General features: G+C 46.1%; 1 protein-coding gene across 1 annotated transcript in view; it reads left to right on the forward strand.

Annotated features, from left to right (window-relative positions):
* AGPAT3 (1-acylglycerol-3-phosphate O-acyltransferase 3) overlaps nucleotides 1–20,338 on the forward strand; it is a 92,283-nt gene that overhangs the window by 11,612 nt on the left and 60,333 nt on the right. The gene's annotated exons all lie outside the window — the stretch shown is intronic.

Below are 20,338 nucleotides of genomic sequence, written 5' to 3' on the forward strand. Positions count from 1 at the left end.
TACTGGTATTTTTGCTTTTTTTGACAAGGGATCCTTTTAATTAGTGACTGCCTCATATCATCCTCTTTTAAGTTTGAAATGAATCGCCATGTGTCCCCCACGCAGAAGGTGGAGCAAAGATGTTGACCTTCCAGATCAACCTCGAAACTGGAACTTGAACCCAGCGACTGCACAGACCCTGGTCCTTGTTTCCTCTGGTTTGCTGTATTTCAGCTCTCAGTGAGTTTCTGTGGCACAGAATTAATTCCTGACAACCAGCCAGAGGACCTTAGAGCGGCTGTGGCCAGCAGTGGTAACTCCCAGCAGTGCGTGGAGGGCGCTGAACAAAAGCTGAAAGGCTGGGTAAGTCTCATTCAGAAGCTGGCTGGTGTGTGTCCCCAGAATTTCAATGCAAGCGGCGGTTCTGTCTCTCTCCAGCAGAGTACTGCTTGCCTTTTTGGTATTACAGCCACCGCACCAAGCTGGTGGGTGCTGAAGGATTTTTGCAGAATGATAAGCAATGAATTAAAATCTGAATCAAGATACTGGCTCCCTGTACCAGCAAACGCTTTGCTAGCAAGTTTTAGGGGAGAAGGACTGGAAAATGTATGGATTGTGATGGTCTGTCACTCTGTGAGAACAGAAAAGAAATACCACCCAGCTTCCTGAAATGCTTTCTTTTGTGTGGTATGCCTAAAATTGTTTGGCAGGACATACGGTCTTTATGTGTTGGTAAAACACAGAGGTCTAGGATACTTCACACAGGGAACTTGTTGTTCTTTGAGTGCTCCCTCTGCAGCACTGGCCAGTGCCTAACCTGGGCAGTGCTCAGATGTCCTCAGCTGTGCCTGTAAAACACATCAGAAGGGCGTCTATCTTTAATACAAATGAGACACAATTTGCCTCCTTATGACTACAAAGAACTTAGATCTTCCTGTCGCTGACTATGGAGCGTGTGCCTAGGTAGGAGAGACAGAGCTGGGATTAATTGAGGCTGTATCGAATGACTCAGTAGCTGTTGGGGGAATTTGTAATACGCCGCGTTTTCAGAATGCCATATGTGCTTGTGAGAGGGGAGCCCTACTCTCTCTGCCTTAATTCCAGAACAGGGCTAAAATGGGGCTCTGTACGTTGGAAGTGTTTTGGGTATTGTTGTTTGGGAAATGGACCCTGTACCTTGGAAAACTCCATCTTTTGCAGATCACGTAGTATTTGGAGTTCATGAATCTGCTGCAACCTGGTGGGAATAACGCTTAGGAGAGAGGGTTTAAGCAGCAGAAAAACAGTACCTGCACTTTGCAATACGTATTTGCTCTGGCCAGCCAGCAAGTCCTCATTAGCTATGTGCTTCTAAGCCTGGGAGTAATCATTAGAGACATTAAAAACCCACTGCACTCATACAGGTCGTCTCTGCGGGGGTGTCTGTCTGACCGCAGCTCTGTTTAAGGGGTTGTAGTGGAGCCCAGCACATACAACGAGGTTTCACCGTGGACATACCTTCCTCACTGAGTTTTTGCTTGAAACTTTAGTTTGCAGATCCTCTCTAGTAGAGAGGGTGGGTCTTGGGTGAATTTGTGCATTTCCAGTTTACCTTGATCTCTTGGTGTAATTCTCTCTCATTCACCAGCTCTTCCTCGTTTCATCCCACTTACTGTGGGTTTTGCCAGGGCTCCTTTTGAAGCATTTGATTCCACTGCCAAATTACAGTAACGAGCAGGTGAGTTTAATGCTGCGTTGCATGATAGATGAAGTAATTGTACTAGCACAGCTTCATCTTTGTGTATTTAATTTTTGTTTTCACTTCCAGTGTAATTAGATCAGGCTTTCTTTATTCTACCTCTACCCATTTTTCTTCTACATTAAAAGTACCTGGGGGAGGGAGGGGATTGAGGAGGAGCATGAAGGGAGCAAAAAGGGCTTTTTACTGTTTCTGGGTTTTCTTAGGTTTAGCTTTACTTAAAAATGTTTGCCTCAGGTGGAGCCTGTGTTTCTTCTCTCTTGATTGTGCCCCTGTACTCAGCACTGGGGAGGCTGCACCTCGAGTATATGTCCAGTTCTGGGCTCCTCACTACAAGAAGGACATTGAGGTCCTCGAGCGAGTCCAGAGAAGGGCAACCAGGCTGGGGAAGGGGCTGGAGGACATATCCTATGAGGAGTGGCTGAGGGAGCTGTGGATGTTTAATTTTGAGAAAAAGGAGGCTTAGGGGAGACCTTATCACTGCCTACAGTTACCTGAAAGAAGGTTGTAGAGAGGTGGGCGATGGTCTCTTCAGCCAGGTGACAGGAGATAGGAGGACAAGGGGAAATGGCACGAAGCTGTGCCAGGGCAGGGTCAGATTAGATGTTAGGAAAAAAACTTTTCACTGAAAGAGTTGTTGGGATGTGGAAGAGGCTGCCCAGTGAGGGGGTTGAGTCACCATCCCTTGGTGTGTTTAAAAGACAGGTAGATGAGGTACTTAGGGATATGGTTTAGCATGGGGCAGGAACGGTTGGACTCGATGATCTTGAAGGTCTTTCCCAACCTGGTAATTCTGTGTTAATAGCCAGTAGACCTAAATGTAACAATAACTGAAAATCCACATTTGTGTAGATGCTGCCATTATTTCAGCTATGAATTAAGTCGGCAGGTTTTTGGAAAGTCTGCACTGAAATAGAGGAGAGGATGGGGGAGATGCTGGGAGGGAGCAGTGCAGGTGCAGCCTGTTGCTTTCTGGGACTCCCTGTTGCTTGCCTTGCTCCAAACTCTTACAGAGGATCTCTCTTGGCCTCGCTTACTTCTTCCTGGGATCAGTCCTTTGAATCTCGAATTTGCTGTTTGTCACCTTTATTCCCTCCACCATGAACCTCATGGGTTGTTCCTGCTTTCCCTCCTGCATGTACCCAGCCAAGTCACAGGAGGCTAGGACTGCTTCCTGGAGGGCTCACATAGGCATCTGGGGGCTGCTGGGCGTTTTTAGGATGGCAATATCTTTTCTTTTACTTAGGAGTCCTAGTTTCCTGCTTCAGGTCTGGATGCAATCCTAATTTATGTAGAGATCCTATCTTGAGGCTTGTTCAGATGTTAACACAGACAGCTTTGCAGTTCCTGTGATGGAAGTGATAGTTTTTGTGTGTGGAGGGAGCTGTGTAAGCTCGTTAAAGACCCTGGATATGTTGGCCAGTTCTCGACTGCAGCCTTTTTAGATGTTTGATGAGAGGTTATTTTGGGGAAGAAGAATGTAATCGGGTCAAAAATCAAACTTGGCCAAGGCGATTTTATTTTGTATGGGTGTGTTTCGGTTGCTGGGCATCGCTCACAATAGAAGTTGGAAGAATTGAAGTGGTCAAGCTGATTTTTACTAGTGGTCTTTCCTGTTAGCAATGATCTGCTTTGCTGAAATGGTTTCAGTTAGATTTCTGAACACTGATTTCTGTTTTGTATTAAATGTACTTTTGACCCTCTCTAACAGAAACGCTTTGGTGAAAGTAATAAAGCCCAAAGGGGAACAAAACTATTTCCTTTTGGCTTGGTGTGTTTTTTTTCTGTAGATCAACTGTGGTTATGTTATTTTTTGTTTTGACCTATTTTGTTCCCAGTATGAATTTGAAATTTAAAGCCCTGCCAGTGAGTAGAGTAGACTTAACAAAAGACTTCAGTAAGGTAAGATGGAGTGCTTGGAGTCTGAAGCCACGCGTATGTCCCCGTTGTTCATGGTATCTTGGTGGCTTTGGTCAGTAATTGCAGTGGCCTTGGAGAAGGCAGCAGCTACGTGCATGTAGGAAATGCTTTCTGAAAATGTGTGTATCAGGTCGTTAATGTCTTTAATAACAAAAAACCCATAATGTTTTAGCTCATAATGTATGCTTTTCCATACTGGAGCCTAATTGTCATCTTTATTAGATCATAAAGAGAAGCTGCCATGATCTCTTGCAAAATGATAGTGAGAAACAGCGTTGTAAATCTCTTGACGTGCTGTGAAAGCCTAGTCCTTTCTTGCTCCTGTCTTCTGTTTGCCTTCTGTGCAGCTCAGTTTTTAATGTGTGTTCTTCCTTTTGTGGTCACTATTCTCATAAGTTTCCTCAGTTACCTGTCGGATCGATACTGTGCAAAGTATTCCAAATATTTATTCTCAGGGAGAAGCTTTTTTCTGCACTCTGAAGTTGTGAGGCTGGCCACCAAATGGACCAGCTGGAAGGGAGTAGGGTCAAGGGACTGGGCTGATTCTAAGTTTAGTTGTAATCTTCTCTGCTTTAGTGAAATGCTTTAGAGACTAGTGGGGTGACTCAGCTATGCGAACATCTAATAGCACTTTAGATACTCCGGGGTGTTTCTCCTGGCCTGGAGCCACCACTCTTACAGGGTGTAGGTTTCCCAGTGGTCTGGTGTCACATCCACGTGGATGCTGTGGATGTATTGTGGAGGTATCTAAAACAGACACTTGGCAGCCGTGTTTAGAAACCTAGATCTCTTCCAAAAGTGTTGGTAAGAATTTCAAGGAAGACATTTCTTTTTTCTGCCTGTTAGCCTAGAAGCCTTCATAGCTGATAAATCGTTCCTCAAACCTCAGTTGTCGTTTCACCTCCCTGCTTCAGGGTTTGTCTATGTATTTAAAGCCAAAACCTTTATGTGCCAATAAGTAAATACACACATACGTCAGTGTGTGAATTCAGTTAGATTATTTGACTCTCGTGAAGATGTCACTTCATCGCTGTAGGACTGTATGAAATCGCTCTGAAATAGTGATCTGAGAGTAATCTGTAATAAAGGCATGTTCCATGGCTTCAGCACTGTGGAAGTAGAGATGTCTAAGCATATGAATAGCATGCCCTTAAAAATAAGGGACTGCAAGGGCTGTAAACCTTAATATTTTCATCATTTGCAGGATCAAGGTCTTTATTATGCATTAAATAGCTTCAAAGCAGCTGAGCAAAGTAGTGTCCAGTTGCTTGCTTGCTTCCCTGTTCCTGGCCATGCTGCCATACCCATTTTAATGAAATAGCGTGCCTTGGCCATGACAAAGGCAAGATGAGTAAAGTAGTGAATGGACTGGTGTGGTGAGATTTATTTTCTTTTTCTCCTGGTTTCCCACTGTCCTTTAGCACAGTGCTTCCAAACTAATAAATACACCGAAAGGCTATGTGATAGCTTCGTAATAAAGCCAGTGTTCTAAAGAAACAAGAAAACATCTCCAGATGTTTCCAGCTTTGGAAAAATATTTGGCCATGTGAAGAGCAAAGTCACTCACTAGCAAAAAGTCCTTGCATCTCTATGCTTTCCAATCCTCTGTTATTCATCAAAACACTCAGATTTAAGTCCTTTTGATGTTGAGATTCTCATGTGTCCTGAATGAAGCTACTTTTTTATCATCATCATTCATAAAAGAGTATTTTGGTCTTTGATAAAGGGGGCTATAGTTGCAAAATCACCTTAGAGTAGAAAATACAACTTTCTTGAACTGTGGAAAGAATGGCATGGGTGGATATTAAGAGAAAGTGCAGCCTCTGAAAAGCAGCCACATTTTATGGTTAGACTTGATCTTAAAAGTATTCTCCAACCTAGTCATTCTGTGATTCTGTGATCAATGGTGCAAATTTGAGTAAGGCTGATGGAGTCTCTGAATGTTGTTAATCTTGGTAGAATCATAGAATCAGAATATACTGAATTGGAAGGGACACTTAAGGATCTTCGAGCCCAACTCCTGGCCCCACACAGGGTCAGCCAAGTCAGAGCATGTGACTGGGGGCATCTTCCAGACACTTCTTGAACTCATCCAAGCTCAGTGCTGTGACCACTTCCCTGGGGAACCTGTTCCAGTGCCCAACCACCCTCTTAGTAAAGAGCCTCTTCCTAATATCCAGCCTAAACCTCCCCTGTCACAGCTTCATGCCGTTCCCTTGGGTTCTGTCACTGGACGCCAAAGGGAGGAGATCAGCACCAGCCCCTTCACTCCCCCTCATCAGGAAGCCATAGACCGTGATGAGGTCTCGCCTCAGCCTCCTCTTCTCCAGGCTGTACAATCCAAGGGACTTCAGCCTCTCCTCCTAACACTTCCCCTCCAGAGCCTTCACCATCCTCGCTGCCCTCCTCTGGACTCTCTCCAGTATTTTTGTGTCCCTCTTGTACTGTGGCGCCCAAAACTGCACCCAGTACTCGAGGTGAGGCCACACCAGTGCAGAGTAGCTGAATGCCTATCTGAAAATTAAAACTGAAAGCATTCAGTTTTAATAAAAACTCACTGTACTCATTATTTTGAGTAAGCATTTAAAGTTTTAAATACCTTTCGCAGAGGGAAGTCTTACACTGGAAGGTAAGAAGGGTTTTATTTTTTTAAAAGTATATATTCCTTTTCTCTTTTCCCATGTTGAAAAGAGAGACAGGAGCATAGTTGGCTGGTTTTAAAAATCAATCAATTGGCAAAGCCTAGAAATGAGTAATTAGAAACTTGCCTCCCAGCTCGGTAACTAACAGAATCACAGGACTGTTTGCGTTAGAAGGGACCTTAAAACCTGTCTAGTCTCATCCCCTGCCATGGGCAGGGACACCCTCCACCAGACCAGGTTGCCCAAGGCCCCATCCAACCTGGCCTTGAACACTGCCAGGGAGGGGGCAGCCACAGCTTCTCTGGGCAGCCTGTGCCAGCGTCTCACCGCCCTCACAGGGAAGGATTTCTTCCTTACGTGTAATCTAAATCTGCCCTCTTTCAGTATTGCCCATTGTCCTACCACTCACTGTCCTTGTAAACAAACCCTCTCCAGCTTTCCTGTAGCCACTTCAGGTACTGGAAAGCTGCAATAAGGTCTCCTTGTAGCCACCTCTTCTCCAGGCTGAACAAGCCCAACTCTCTCAGCCTGTCTTCACAAGAGAGGTAGGTGCTCCAACTCACGCCCATCTCTGTAGTAACCAACACTTCAAATGATGTTTAATCCAGATTATTGCGCTGCTGAAAGGCAGTTTACCTTGGGAGTGCCTCATACCCTGGTTGCAGTTGTAGTTAATGCTTCTCACTTCAGAAGGTGTTCACTGTGTGCTTATTTTCACATATTTTTCTTCATCTAAAAATCAGCCAGTACTTTGTGTATGGAGCAAAATATTTTCTATTCACCAGTACGTACATTGAAAAGCAAAACGTGTTACTTAGGACAGCGTGTTATAACATTACAACGAAATGGGTAAATAATACTGTAATTTGTGCTTTTTAAGTAGCTCAGAATGTGTTTGAGGATTGTAATCAAGTGCGGCTCTGTGGTGTAACAAACCACTGGCCGTGGGGCTGGGTATGTTTCCAGGGGGTGGATGCAGCTTGGGTATGAGGCAGCAGCGAAGCCTGTAGCACTGTTGTCAAGAGCTGGGCTGTGAGCAGGACACCAGACTGAAAAGCCCTGTGTGGCACCTGGAACAAATGTGCTTGTGAGAAGTCGTAATTTGTGACTGTGTTACGGGGTGAAATGCGCTGAAAAAGAGGAATCTGCTCATACTGCCTGGTGTAAAACTTTCTCATTCATCTCTCCTGTGTATGAGCAGTGCTCAAGGGGTTGGCCTTGGCAATCCGGAGGGCATCCCTATGTTTGCTTCACCTGTGCACTTTACCCTGATTATGTGACTTTTCCAAGTGGTGTTTATATTTTAAGCAACAGGAGGTTGCGGCTGGATCTGTGAAGGGTGCGGGCGGTGGTGCACACCACCACCTGAGCGTCAGTGGGTATTTGCTGCCCCTCTCCAGGCACGCCCTGGACCAGCATGGGCTGGCACCAGCCATTTTGGCAATGCCTTCCTAACCCCTTGTCACATGAGCAGTGCGTGTAGCTGGACACATCTGCTGGTAGCAGGGTGTGCAAACATGTAAGCATCTGATGAGCTGTCTCTCATGCCAGTGACACCATGGGCTGTTTCACCTGGAAAGAGCTTGTTTTAAGGAGAAGGCGTGAATGTGGAGTCATCTGTCCCTTCGGGGCACTGAGCTGAAGCGGGGTGAGGTGAAGCCTCATGAGCCGTGTGAAGTGCAGATGTCAGTGAAGCCAGGGAGGCTGCTCCTCTGGCTGTGCCTGGAGGTCCCTGCTCTGTCTGGAGAGCGTGTAGCCCCTCTGCTCCTGGAGCAGCAGTCCCTGCCATGGATCAGCCCACAGCACATCTCCCCATGGAGGTCCTTGCGGGCCCAAGCCTGCCTGCCTGGCAGCTGCAGGTCCGTGGTGCTGCAGGATGAGCTGTTATTTAGCAAGAGTGGTGCAACCTTATTTCTCAGATTGCTACGAGTGGGTTGGGGTTTGGTATTTTAAGGTGGTGATTATGCTGTGGGACAAGATGAAGCTGGGAACTCATAAGATAAAAGTTGTAATCCCCCTAGATGTCTCCTCTGAAGTTTGCTTGAGGTCTTAATCCATTTAGAGATGACTGCGCTCTACTTAGGATGCTCTATCGATGTGAAACTCTGTTTTCCATGTGATGGTAAATATTTGAACCCTTAATTATTCATATTGTTTTATGGGTTCTGCATCCCTGAAATGGTAATTTTGTTTAAAATCTCTCATCCACTTAGGAGAAGTTGTCTTTACATATGAATTTCTGTTTACCATGAGGATAACAAAGAGGCAGCTTTTGCCTCCCAGGATCTTTGTAAATAGGAGAACATCATGGATATAGGAATTGTTGACGTCTGAGAAATGAGAATGAGAGGAAACCTAACCCTATGCTTGGGCTGAACATGCGGTCTGAAAACAGGCTTCTGTCATGTAGGTGCCATTGACTATCTATAATGGAGCTTGAAGGCAGTCAGTCTTAATGCAGTATGCAGATCTGTCAAATTGGGGGAAAAAAAAGTCTGTTTTCTCAGGATTTGAGTGTTCATTTCACTCTTTTTCTTTTTTCTCTTTTTTTCCCCTTTGCCCTTCTTTGTGTTTAGAAATTTTGTACAGAGAAAAAAATTTAACAACTGACTTATCTGGACAATGTTAGTTTCTCACAGTCAAATGTTGTGTTCTGTTTTTTTTTTTTTCTTTGCTTTTAAAATTTTAAAAATCATGCTGTGAAATTAATCAGAAAAGCAGTAGGTAGATTAAAAAGGAATACTGAAGTAATGGAGCTCCCAGGAGCAGGGCTACTGGGAGCAGGGGGAGGTGTGCACGTGAGAAGTAATAAATCTCTTTAAGTGTTAAACAGCATGGTCATAAAAACCTTTCTGCATGGGACATGAATAAACTGCTTGCTGTCTGTAGTGTTCGGGAAGAAATGCTCCCCTTGAGTCATTCTGGAGTCATTTGAGTGTGTCTGTACATTAGTGAGGTTTTTCTGTCTCTGCTCCTGGGAACTCCAGGGTGAACTCTGCTTGGGATCACTTCCTGTAGTCTGGGGATCACTGAGCTGATCCAGATAGTACTTCCCAAGTAGTAAAGAGACTATTTGGGATTGATGGGGACACACACACGTTTCAATGGCAGTGGTTATTATGGGTTGGTTTATCTTTGATTTTTGGCATTTTGTTTTTTGAGTCTTGAGTGGAAGAAGCTGTACGGATGAAGCATAAACATAGGTGCCTGCAAAATGGGGTGTACCAAAATCCTATTTTTACTTCCTGAAAGAAAGGAAGTAAAGGATGCTTATTTTCCCTGAATTTGAGTGTTGCCCATTACTTTGATGTACATGTATGACACTGTGTGTATTTTCTGCCTTTTTCTGCCTCTGATAATGCTTGGTTGCAGAAAATAGAAGCTTTTATGCGTTGTTTACAGACTTAAAAGTTTCTCTGTGTGTTTTGCTGGATGTGTTTTTCAAAGCAAAGATAGGAGTGAACTCAGAACCGATGAGGGATTGATCCCCCTGTCCACCTCCCCGAGCAAGTTGCCACCCCACACGTACCAAAGGTGATGAGAGAAGCCTGCTGTGCTGCCCTAAATAAACTTTCTTGCTGTGTTTGGAGAAGCTGATTGCTTTCGTTGATAGAGCCGGTAAGCGAGACCAGCCAGCCTGCTTTAAAGCCTTAGTGGCTAATGAATCCATCAGTACATTTTGATCTCTCATAGTTTACCACCTCAGTTACTCTTTAAAGACCTGAGCTTAGGACATTACGTGGCAGACCCTTTTAATTTGGTTATTGTTATTTGATCCTGCAGTTCTTGCTTCAAGAAGCCAACAGAAGGAGCCCAGCTAGGGCAGCCCCTTGCCCCCTGTGCTTTTGCGTCTCTGTAGCTGGTGTCGGGGTGTCTGCTTTCCTTTCGCATAGATCACAAGGCCTGCACACATCTGATCCCCCCCATAGAGCTGGTGTCCAGGTAAAGTTTCGTTGCTGTACCTTGTACTGGAGCTTGAAACAACAAAGTAAATAAACAATGTCTATACTGATCAAGGCAGCATGCAAAGGAGTACACTGGCTTTAAAAGAGCATCCGCCTCCATGTTTCAGGTGGGCAGGAGACCACAAAGTGTAAGGAACTGACCCCTGGAAGGATCAGGAGGTGTGTATGAGTGTGATCTGGGGCACGTTTTTAGGTTTAGCATTTTTCTGGCTTATTGTCAGGCAGCATTGTGTGCTGGAGACAGGAGGCAAGGCCGGTCAGAGAACCGCATGGCAAGCTGGACCCCGGTTCTCTGGTACGGGTTAATTCTGTGCTTGGTAATCTCACCCTTGAAATGTTCAGTGATCTGAGGAAACACCAAGGAAAAAAAAGTTGTTATCTTTTCCTTCATGGCCCCTCTCCATCCCTGGTCTCTGGTACAGCATTGGTTTCTCTTGTTCAGTTTCTTTCCTGCCTCCTGTGTGTCTTCAACTAAAAGAAATAAAATTACTAGCTGAATTCCTCTGCTTTCTCTTTTGTGGCTGCTTTGCTCATTCTACTTCATTGTCAGTATGTTTTCTTTTTTTCTCTCCATATCTCTTTCTGGACTTTCTCTTGCTTTCTTTCCTTGGCACTTTTCCATTCCCCAGCCCCATCACACACCCACCCCTTAAGTTCTCAGGTCACAGGCCAGAGGTAGAGGGTGTAGGGATTATCCTGGGATTAACCCTATGTCTCATAAATTTGTGTGCAATCTATAACTTGCCTCCAAGGAGAACTTCCAGACTTGACTTAAAAAAGGATTAGTCATGAGGACAGAACTGGCGTTCCCTAAGTTGTTCCAGTGGCTGGTGATCTTTGCTGAAGTACATGGCTTGTGACTTGAATTTTTTTGTTTGTTTGTTTCATCAAGAAGCTGATGGCTTGTGTTCAGCAAAGTTTAATTCCAGCAGCTGATGTTTAATTTGCTGTTTTGGTTTTGTTTCTGTAAACTTAAAACAGCAGTCCTTGTTCAGTCTTCTGAAGACTTGTTTTCTGATGGTTTGAAATTGTTTGTGAAGTTCTTCCACACACACTTTGCAGTCTGTGAACATAATCGTTGAACTCCTGAAGGCAGAACTGAACATGGCGATGTGGATGCATCACAACCCCATCTTCTGTTTGTGTCAGCCCCTCACTACAGAAAGGCCCTGTTTATTTTTCCCTTGCCCCCCACTCCCCCCCCTGCCTCTTGGCCACCACCCTGTATCTTCAGCATCTTTGCTCTCACTTCTTCTCCCTCTCCTATGGAATTTCCTTTACCTGCTCTGCTTCACCTTGTTAAAAGACTGGCTCAACTTCTGATGATGTGCATATTTTCATATTCACCATTTCTCCAGGACCTACTTTTTCTATCTTTTGGATAGAGAAACCGACTGGTTTGGTACCCATTGAGCAAATACCGCAAGACTGTTAGTATGGTTCTACTCTTCAGGCTGGCTTTGGAGGAAGCAGTGGTCCCAAATCATGAGGCTCACTGGGCTTGGGAATGAGCTACATACATAGTGCCCTCGGTTTGTTTGCAGTGGGTCAGTTTTTAAAGGGCTACCTCTTTGCTTTTCCAGGTACCTGTCATGGCTTTTGTGGGGAAAGTAGTCCTTTTGGTCACCTGGAAGAAAAAAATGAAAAAGCCAACAGGGCTCACACAAGACTCTGTCTTATTAAAGCCTTGATAGGTAGGCAAAATGTCAGGGTTTTTTATTTGTACTACAACACGAAGGCCCTGTTTGCTTTTAGCCTTATAATTTGTAGGGCTTGATGTAAGTGCTGAAGGCTGTTGGTTTCTCGATTCCCAAAGGTAGCGCTGGAAGGTGTCTGAGGAGAGCAAGTGCTGCTTCCCCCCACCCTTCAGTTTGACATTCAGACCAAGCCTGTTGTGGGGAAAACTGTCGCTTGGCTTGGGAAGGTCATTCACATATTCAAATAAGAGTGTGGAGGAACAGAAAACTCTTTCAAAGCAGGTGTCCAGAGATGCAACAGAAGATAGCCGCTTGTCTCTTGTTATACCTGTCACCACGGAAATCTGGTGAAGGAGTCTCCAGTTGCCAGCAGGAGAAAGAAGTTACAGTGAACAATAAATAAGAGGCCCACGGGGAGCACCTGAAGCATCATCTTTCAGGCAGACTGAAAACTCTTCCCTGCTGTGTGGGAAGAGAACAAATAAGTAAGACTTTAGTATGCCACTGATGGCACAGGTGGAAAAAGGAAAAGGTCGGGTTACTGGCAGTTCTTGCTGAAGTTAGATCCTTATCTCTGTGCAGACAGAATCAAGAGCTGGGTTTATTTACTTTTCGGAGAAAGGAGAGGATCAGGCAGGCTGGCACAGGAATACAAACCCACTTTTGTTCCTCAAAGTCTAAAACCTGCTCGGTGCGATAGAACGTGTTGTGTGAAAAGCCCTTGGAGCGCATGTGTATCCACGGCTGCAATTTTTCATTACAGGAATCTTTCCCTTTGCATGGAGAGCGCAGCAGTCCTGGAGGTGGGTTGTTACCCATCACTGGAAATGTTGCAGGTGGGGAGACCGTCGTAGTCCAGTGACAAACTAGTGTGTGGTTGAGGAAAAACAAGACATGCAGCTTTGTTCCATGATATTCCTCTGTCCCATTAAAGCAGCTTGGAAATAAAGGTTACCAAAGCTGAAGCTAGCTTGTACCTTTTATTGTTGGTTGAATTTAACTCATCTGTGACTTGGCTGGAGAGGGGCAGGACGACGTCAATCAAGTCTTTGTAACTGAAAAAAAAGCCAGTTAGAGAGCAGTGCTTATTTATCAGACTTCCTCTTACAGGCAGGAGTACCTGGGAGCTTTATCTTGTGTGATGAGTAAAGAATTCAAGTTGTGTAGTGTTTTCTTTTTTAGTATCGACGGTAGATTTTCATATGGAGTACTGATAATAAATTTTAGATAAGGATTGTTCCGTAGAAATGATGCTGTGCAGAGATGTGTTTGCATAAAAGTGAAATAATCCAGAACATGTCCACCTGATGGCTTTGATCTTACTCTTTGAATAGGAAGCTTACATGGCAGCTTGGTTTTGCACAATGAGCGAGCTGTGGGCTCTTCACTTACCTGCTGTTTGGTGTCTGATGTTCGCTTTCCAGTGTGTGGTAGGAAGCTTCTTGAAGGACACCAGACTTAGCAAGTGAGCCCAAATATGAGTTCCTGTGGTGGTTCTGTGCAGTTCCTGGTTTTGGGGTTGCTGACAGACAGCAAGGTGGAACCGTTGCTTCGTGGTACAATCCTGGGAATCATTAAGATAGTTAAGCTGCAGCATGTGTGTGCATGATTGTGCAGCTTGGTTGCTCAGGCTGTTCAGCTGCAGTGGGGCTCAGCTGAGCCAGATGGAGGAAGAAATTGAACTGCTGCTTTTGGATGCCCTTACCTCCAGCAGCCTGTCCTGGAGATGTTTTTGCATATGGAAATGAGCACAGCCTGATTGGGAGAGGTAACTGCACAGGACAAGGGCAGCTGCGGGTGGGAGCACAGCTTCTGCCTGCTGAAGGTCAGCTTGGCAGCGCTGGTGCTGCTCCCCTGGGGAGCTTTGCTCTGGGGCCTCATGGAGCCTCTCCCTGTCTCTCTCTGCACATCACTGCCTGGGAAGCTGCTGTGTATCACTGCTCCTGATGCGTTGCTTCCCAGTGCAGTGTCCACTTCTGATGTAAAGAGCTGCTTGGCAGTATGCTGAAGGGCTTTAGTGCAGCAGTGGCTCCAAGAGTGTCTTGAGTTACTGAAGAAGCTGCTAGTCTTGAGCCTTCCCTTTCCTCCTAACCAGGCTTGGTGGTGTGCCAGTAGAGTATGGGCCTTAATCTTTTTGGAAATTCGGGAAGTAGCAGAGGCCTGTGATCTTTAAACTCGTTCCAGCATCTTTGTCAACAAGAACAGAGCGACTTCTGTAGAAAGACATTTTCCTACGGCTGCTCTGGGCAATGGCTTGCTTGCCGTTCCTCTGACTTTGGGGTTTCCCACTTAGTGTTTTTTGTAAGGTTGGTGGCAGCCTGGAGGACTGCAGGGAGAGCATTCATGGCAAGGCTTGGTGCTGCAGGCTTGGGGGCTGTTTTTCAGGTGCTTGAGCTTGTCTGTGAGGGGAAGGGTAAAGGTAGATGCCTCATTGAGTGGAAGAGATGCAGTAACTGCTACAACACATGGAAGAGGCAGGAAGACTGCTTCTGCAAATTGCCCCAAGTCCACTGGAGTGCATAGTAGTGCTGTGTGGGGCTTTGCTCTCCTGTTTTATGGTCTGGGGGCTTTTTCAAGTTCTTTATAAAACAAGAAATTGGCTTCATTGGTATCTTTATTATGTGCTAGAGAATGTTTTCTGTGTTGGTGTTACTTGCATGTACAGTAACAAAAGCCTTGGGTTTTGCTGTTCCAGCATTTTGGAATAGGAAATCCTGTGGGTTTCTTAAGGGACACGCTTGTTCTTTAGGTGCTGTAGGATGTGCTTGGCTGGGGATGATGCTTTTGGCTGAGAACACTGCACCAAAATGTTTTCCACCAAGTGGGCTGCTCCTGCATCAAATTCAGCAGCTGTTTGCTCATATTGCAATCTTCTGCAGCGCTGTCCTCTGCCAATTCTTTCTTCTTTCCCTGAGGAAAATGCACACTGGTGAGCTGATTCATCAGACCAGTGATTAGCTGTGCTGAGGTTAGTCCTTTCCCCAGGCTTCAGAGTATTGTCCAAACACAAACAGGGAGTGGATGGTACTTAGGATAGTAGTGTATGGCTGTAGTCAGGGTTTATCCTTGGTGTTTCTGAGGGTCCTGTTCTCCCATTTGGAGGTGGAGCCGTTTCCGTCCCCTTTTGCAGGCAGCAGCCAGGTGTGCTCAGTCCATTCCCTGCACTGAATTTTTGATGGCATTTCGTCCCTGCCCACCAGTTTGGCTGTTCCCTGTTGTCTGCTACTCAACCCCCTAGAAGTGAAATGAAGTGCCTGATGAAAGAGATTTTTAGTCCTTTTGTTCTGCAGTCATTTCTTCCCTCTTTGGGGAGCAAACGCTGAGGTCCACCAGAGGATTTACATGTGGGTAGTGATAATGTGTGCAAGATAAAGTGTCTCTCAAATTTCAGTGGCAGATAAATGCTCTTGCTTGGAAGCATGCACATCTAGTGCAGGAGCTGAGAAAGCACAGCTTTCTTTTAGAACAAGAAATTACTGGAAAAATATTCCAGTCTCTAGAAATAATGATGAAGATCTCTGGTCCCCCTGCCTCCTCGGTTAAAATACTGCTCTTCACATCCCTTGGTTCTGGAGACTTTTTAATTCCCTCATGTCAAGGTGGGCCACCTGGATGTGAGCAAACAGTCCTCCTATCCCTTGGTATCCCCTTTATGTAGGATCTAGGTATCCATCCAGAATCGTGGAGGACAGGAAGAGCCAAGGCCATAGGCATGTCTGGCTATAGGCGTGTCTGTTTATAGAGAAGTCCTCATGTGGAAGGCTGCTCAGGGTTCACAGCAAGGGGGAAGGAGGACACTTTCAGGAAGCCGTGAGTTGATCAGCAAAGCACTTGGAGGTATTACTTGCTGGATTGCTCTGACTGCTGGGGGATGCAAGAGGACACTTATGGAGGAGGTCCAGAAATTATCTTCAGGACTGGAGCCTTTGTCATCCACCCTGTTGTGCTGTTGGCTTGTCAACTTGTTCTGGGCCCAGCTTGGCCTTCTGGCCTTTACAGCTAGATCCATGCTGCTAGAGTAGTGCCTCAGGTAGCAGTGGCTGCCTCACCTGGCAGGGTGTGTGCCAGAATGGGAGTCCTACCCTTACCTTAAACTCTTTCTGTGGCTTGTAACTTCTATAGCAATTTGTCCTGAGCCCATTGGATGTAGATGTAGAGAGACTGATAAATGCTAGCTCTGCTTTGGATAACCTCTGGGTTTTTCAATGTCATGTTTGGAGGAGGAAGGGGGGGAAAATACACCCACATGAAATGTTCAAACTCTGGATACTGCTCAAAATGGAACTCCCAAGGACTGCATGGTATGTCCTTATTAGTTGTTCAAATAAAAGTGCTAGTCCCTATTTTTTCTAGTAGTTGTGATTTATAACCACAGTAACAAAAGTACATATTGGAGGGAAAGGAAGATTGAAAAGACACCTGTCCATCAGGTACCTGCAGCAAAAGTTACATTAAGGCAAACAGAAGCCCCAGGCAACAGCACTGTACTGCAGTATGGCATGTGAAACTCGTCATGGCTTTTAGCAGGACTCATCTCTTCCCCACAGTGCCAGTGCTGGGCTCTGGCTGAGATTTTGGAGCTGCTCTCTGCATTCTTCTCTACGGGGGAGAGTGTCTCTCTGCCAGGGGAGTCGTGACTGGCCGTGTCCGCGTTAACCACACATGCAGTGCAGCAGGAGCAGGCCAGGAGATCAGGCTTCAATTTTACGTGCTTCATCTACTTAATGTTCTTTGAATTTGAGTCAGCCTGCTCCCCAGGCTGGCTGTCTTCCCTGTGTGTGCTGCAGAGTTCTGAAGGAAGGCTGTCTCACTAGCCTCTGCTCTTGGGACTGCTGCTTCAGGAAGTGTCAAATCATCCTCTTCCTTGTTTTGCAAAGGTGATGCTAGCATGTCATTGCCCTGTGAGTAGTGTCTTGTGGGAACAAACTTCATTTCCCTTCCTTCTTGCTTGAGTGACCTATGCAATGTGCTGCTTGGAATCCCCTCTTGACTACTGAGATGAGTGACATCAGGGAAGATGGGTGGGTTTTTTCACCATCACCTGCTCCAGGAGCACACCCAAAGACCAGACTCTTATCTTCCTGGACATCCTGTTGTTTGGGGAAGAAGGCAGAAGACAAGAGCTTTCTCTGAAGTTTTGCAGCTGCTTTTTCTCTGGCCCTGGTGGAGAAACTTGGTCTGGTAGGATGCTGTTGCTCTCTAGACATGAAATGACCAGCAGTGGACACAGAACTTTTGTGTGTGAAGAGGCATGGTCAAGGCCTTCTGCCATCAGAGAGTACAGGATCTCTGCTGTCATCAAATGAAATTTTAACAGCCCAGAACTTGTGCAACAGAGTGAGTGTTATCTGTAAAGTCTCATGACCATCAGTTCCTACCGCTAGTGGTGAGCTGATGTGGGGTGAGCAATTCCGGTCTAGGTGTAGTTATGATCAAGGTTCCCAAGGCTATCTTCCAGACCTTTTACCTCCATGTCGTGGGAGTTATCAACAACATAACATGGGCCTTTGCCCTCTGTGGATCCCCAGGCAGTGTGAGCAGTATAGATTCCAGCCTTGTGCCTGGCACAGGGCCACAGATGGGTAAACAGTGGGAGCAGCCTTTTGGCAGTCCTGCGAGCTTTGGTCCATGGAAAGATATTTCTGGGTCACGTCCTCATATCTTGCTTTACTGAGGTGGAACGTGCTGCCTGGTTCTGCCTGCACAGAAGGTGAGATGAGTATTTTCAGTGCCCTCTGAATCACAGGTGGCTGCTGTGGACACTGAGGATGTGGGTGAACCTTTTCTGAGGCTGTAATTTCAGCCCTCCCACATCTGCTACAAAAAGTTGGAGCACCCAGCATGACACTCATCTAGGACGCTTATCACAGAGGAAAACCCTTGTGATGGGTGGCAGGGAGCAGACAGAGTGGAATGGGGAACAAAACTATATGCCATAACTTACCAGTGTGTGAATGTGTCTGTGCTGAATAAAAAGAGATTCCTGAGGCTAGTCTGGATCTACTTAACCTGCCTGTCCCGTGTTTGGGTGCCTGTGTGCATGCGAGCACTCTGTTTTCAATGGCATTCAAATCAATCCTACCTTTCTGTTCACTTAGATTAGTCTTGATAGGATTTCTAGCAGGGCCTCCAACCCTTTGGGACTTCATGTCCAGGTTTGTGCCTGTGACTTCCGCCACCTTCCTTTGAGGAGACCAGGAGACCTCATCTGCCAGAGTGATTTGGCATTCAGAGGAAGGACAGTGGACTTGAGGAGCAGTGTCTGCTTTTCCAAGGTGAGGAAGGGAAGACAGATTTGGCAAGATCTATATTAGCTGCTGCCATCTCAAGGGAAGAGGCTGGTGAGGGAAGGCAAGTGATGCCTAAAGTTTGTAGGATGATGGTAGTCAAGGAAAGAAGGAGAAACCATACAAGTGTGCCATATCATAAGTGTGCCATTATGGGATTAGGCCAGGGTTATTTTTATTAACACGAACCAGAAGGGCAGAGACCTTTTCTAGAGCTGTGATGACAAAAGTCTTGTCAATCATCGCTATATGGATACTGTAGTTATGCTGTGTCTTCTTGGCCTAACTTAAGTACTTAGGAAGGAGCTCTATGGATTGGGGGTAGTAGCCTCCCCTTCGCACCTGCACTGCTGTACTCACTGGTGTCTGTGATTATGAGGTGGAAACTTGGGATGGAGATGAAGGACTTCATAGGACCTCCCACCTCATCAGGCTCTCTGCCAAGCTGGTATCAAGTTGAACCAAAACCCTTTGTTGGGCCTGCTGTAAGTCCCTGTGCAAGCCCAGGGTCTCCCACCTCTCTTCTCTCCTCCCCTTTTAAGTATCCCCTCAAACTAGTGGTGCTACAGTGGGTTGGCCTGCTACTGCATAGTTGGGAGTATCTGGTGGCCTTTGAGTTACATCAGTAACTGTTGTAAATCTGCTCTACACCACACAGCAGCCCTCCTGGATCAAAGGGTGACCTAGGCTTGTGTGCTTTGGGGTTGTGCTGCTGTGCTGGAGGAGAAGAGGGTCATAGTCAGGGCCATTTTGGGCCGTGTTGGCAGAATATGCTGTGTGCGGGTGTGCTTGGTCAGCAGGACTGGGAAAGGTGTACAGGGCAAGGAGTGAAGAGATGCTTTCTAGTGTAGCTGCCTGCCATGCTTTGAGCAACAGCAATCTGCCTGTGTGGAATCACTTTTAAAGGTGTGTCAGCCTTCCCAGTCAGGCTGCTCATGTGGTTTGACTATCTGCAGACCCAAGATCACTGAGTTGTAATTCACCTTGAAGTCTCAGAGGTACCTAGCAGTGGGTGTAGAAAACGCACTTGGGTTGGAATCAGAGGTGTTAATGCAGGAAGTTGCTGGCATTGGCCATGGGGGAGGGTGGGCAAAGGGAAGTGTCCCTTCTTTGAACACTGATGTTCCCCTGGCTGGAATTAGGCGCAGCATCTGGGACCGGGAAGCATAGAGCCTGTGCTGTCTTACAGTGTCTGTTGTGTGATGACTCTGGTCTCAGCTTGTGTCACCAGCAGGTTTAGTGACACTGCAGCTGGATCTTCTGATTTGGTTTCATCCAAAGGGAACCCGGATTGTGCACACCAACGTCATCTTGTGGTCCTAGTTGCAGAAGCAATAGCGCACTCACTTCAAAAGCAGAGCGTGCCACGGTGAATCAGTCCAGTCTGCAGCTTCCCTGGTGCCTTTGATGCTGGTTATGGTGCTGTGAGCTCAGTGATGATACTCTGCTGGGCTTCCCTTGTTTTTCCCATCTTCCCTTAATAGGGCCAGGTGCTGGAGGTCTTGTTGCAGTTTCAATTCCTCTTGAAGAAGTTATTTTTGTAGCTGCTGCTCTTCCTTGCAGCATGCCTGTCCTGGGAGTGACCTCAGCTTGGTTGTTTGGATGTGTCCTTGCGGCTTGTGCTTGCGGCTGGTGGTGAGGAACCGGCTCCTCTCTGCAGCACATCAGACAGCTCTAGAGCCCAGGAGGGTATGTGGGCTGTGTCTGTCATGACGAATGGCTCCTGCCTAGCTGTGTGTTGGCCTCTACGTGCACGGGTTGCGTGCAGCCAGCTTGACACCTGAGTACTCACTAAAGTCACAAAGCAGCTTAATTTGAGTATTAAGTGATGCAGAGGAAGGGAAGATCACCAGAGGCGGCAACACTCAGGTTGCTCACAGTGTGTGTTTCTGGACTAACTTTTATTCTGGAATTGAATCCATTTTGGAAAAGGGATTGTCTGGTTCACAAAAGGTAGGCAAATTGTCTAAAAACAACAAAAAAAGAAGGGGCCATGTGAGCTGGATGGCTTTTAAGCCAGGAAATAAGAATAAATTTGACATGCTGTTCCTTTTCCCATAGATGCACTTCTCTTAAGCAAAGCCAAACTTTGTTTTGGTTAGAGTATGTA

Source organism: Gallinula chloropus (genome assembly GCF_964237585.1).
Source record: "Gallinula chloropus genome assembly, chromosome: 1".
NCBI classification, from domain to species: Eukaryota; Metazoa; Chordata; class Aves; order Gruiformes; family Rallidae; genus Gallinula; species Gallinula chloropus.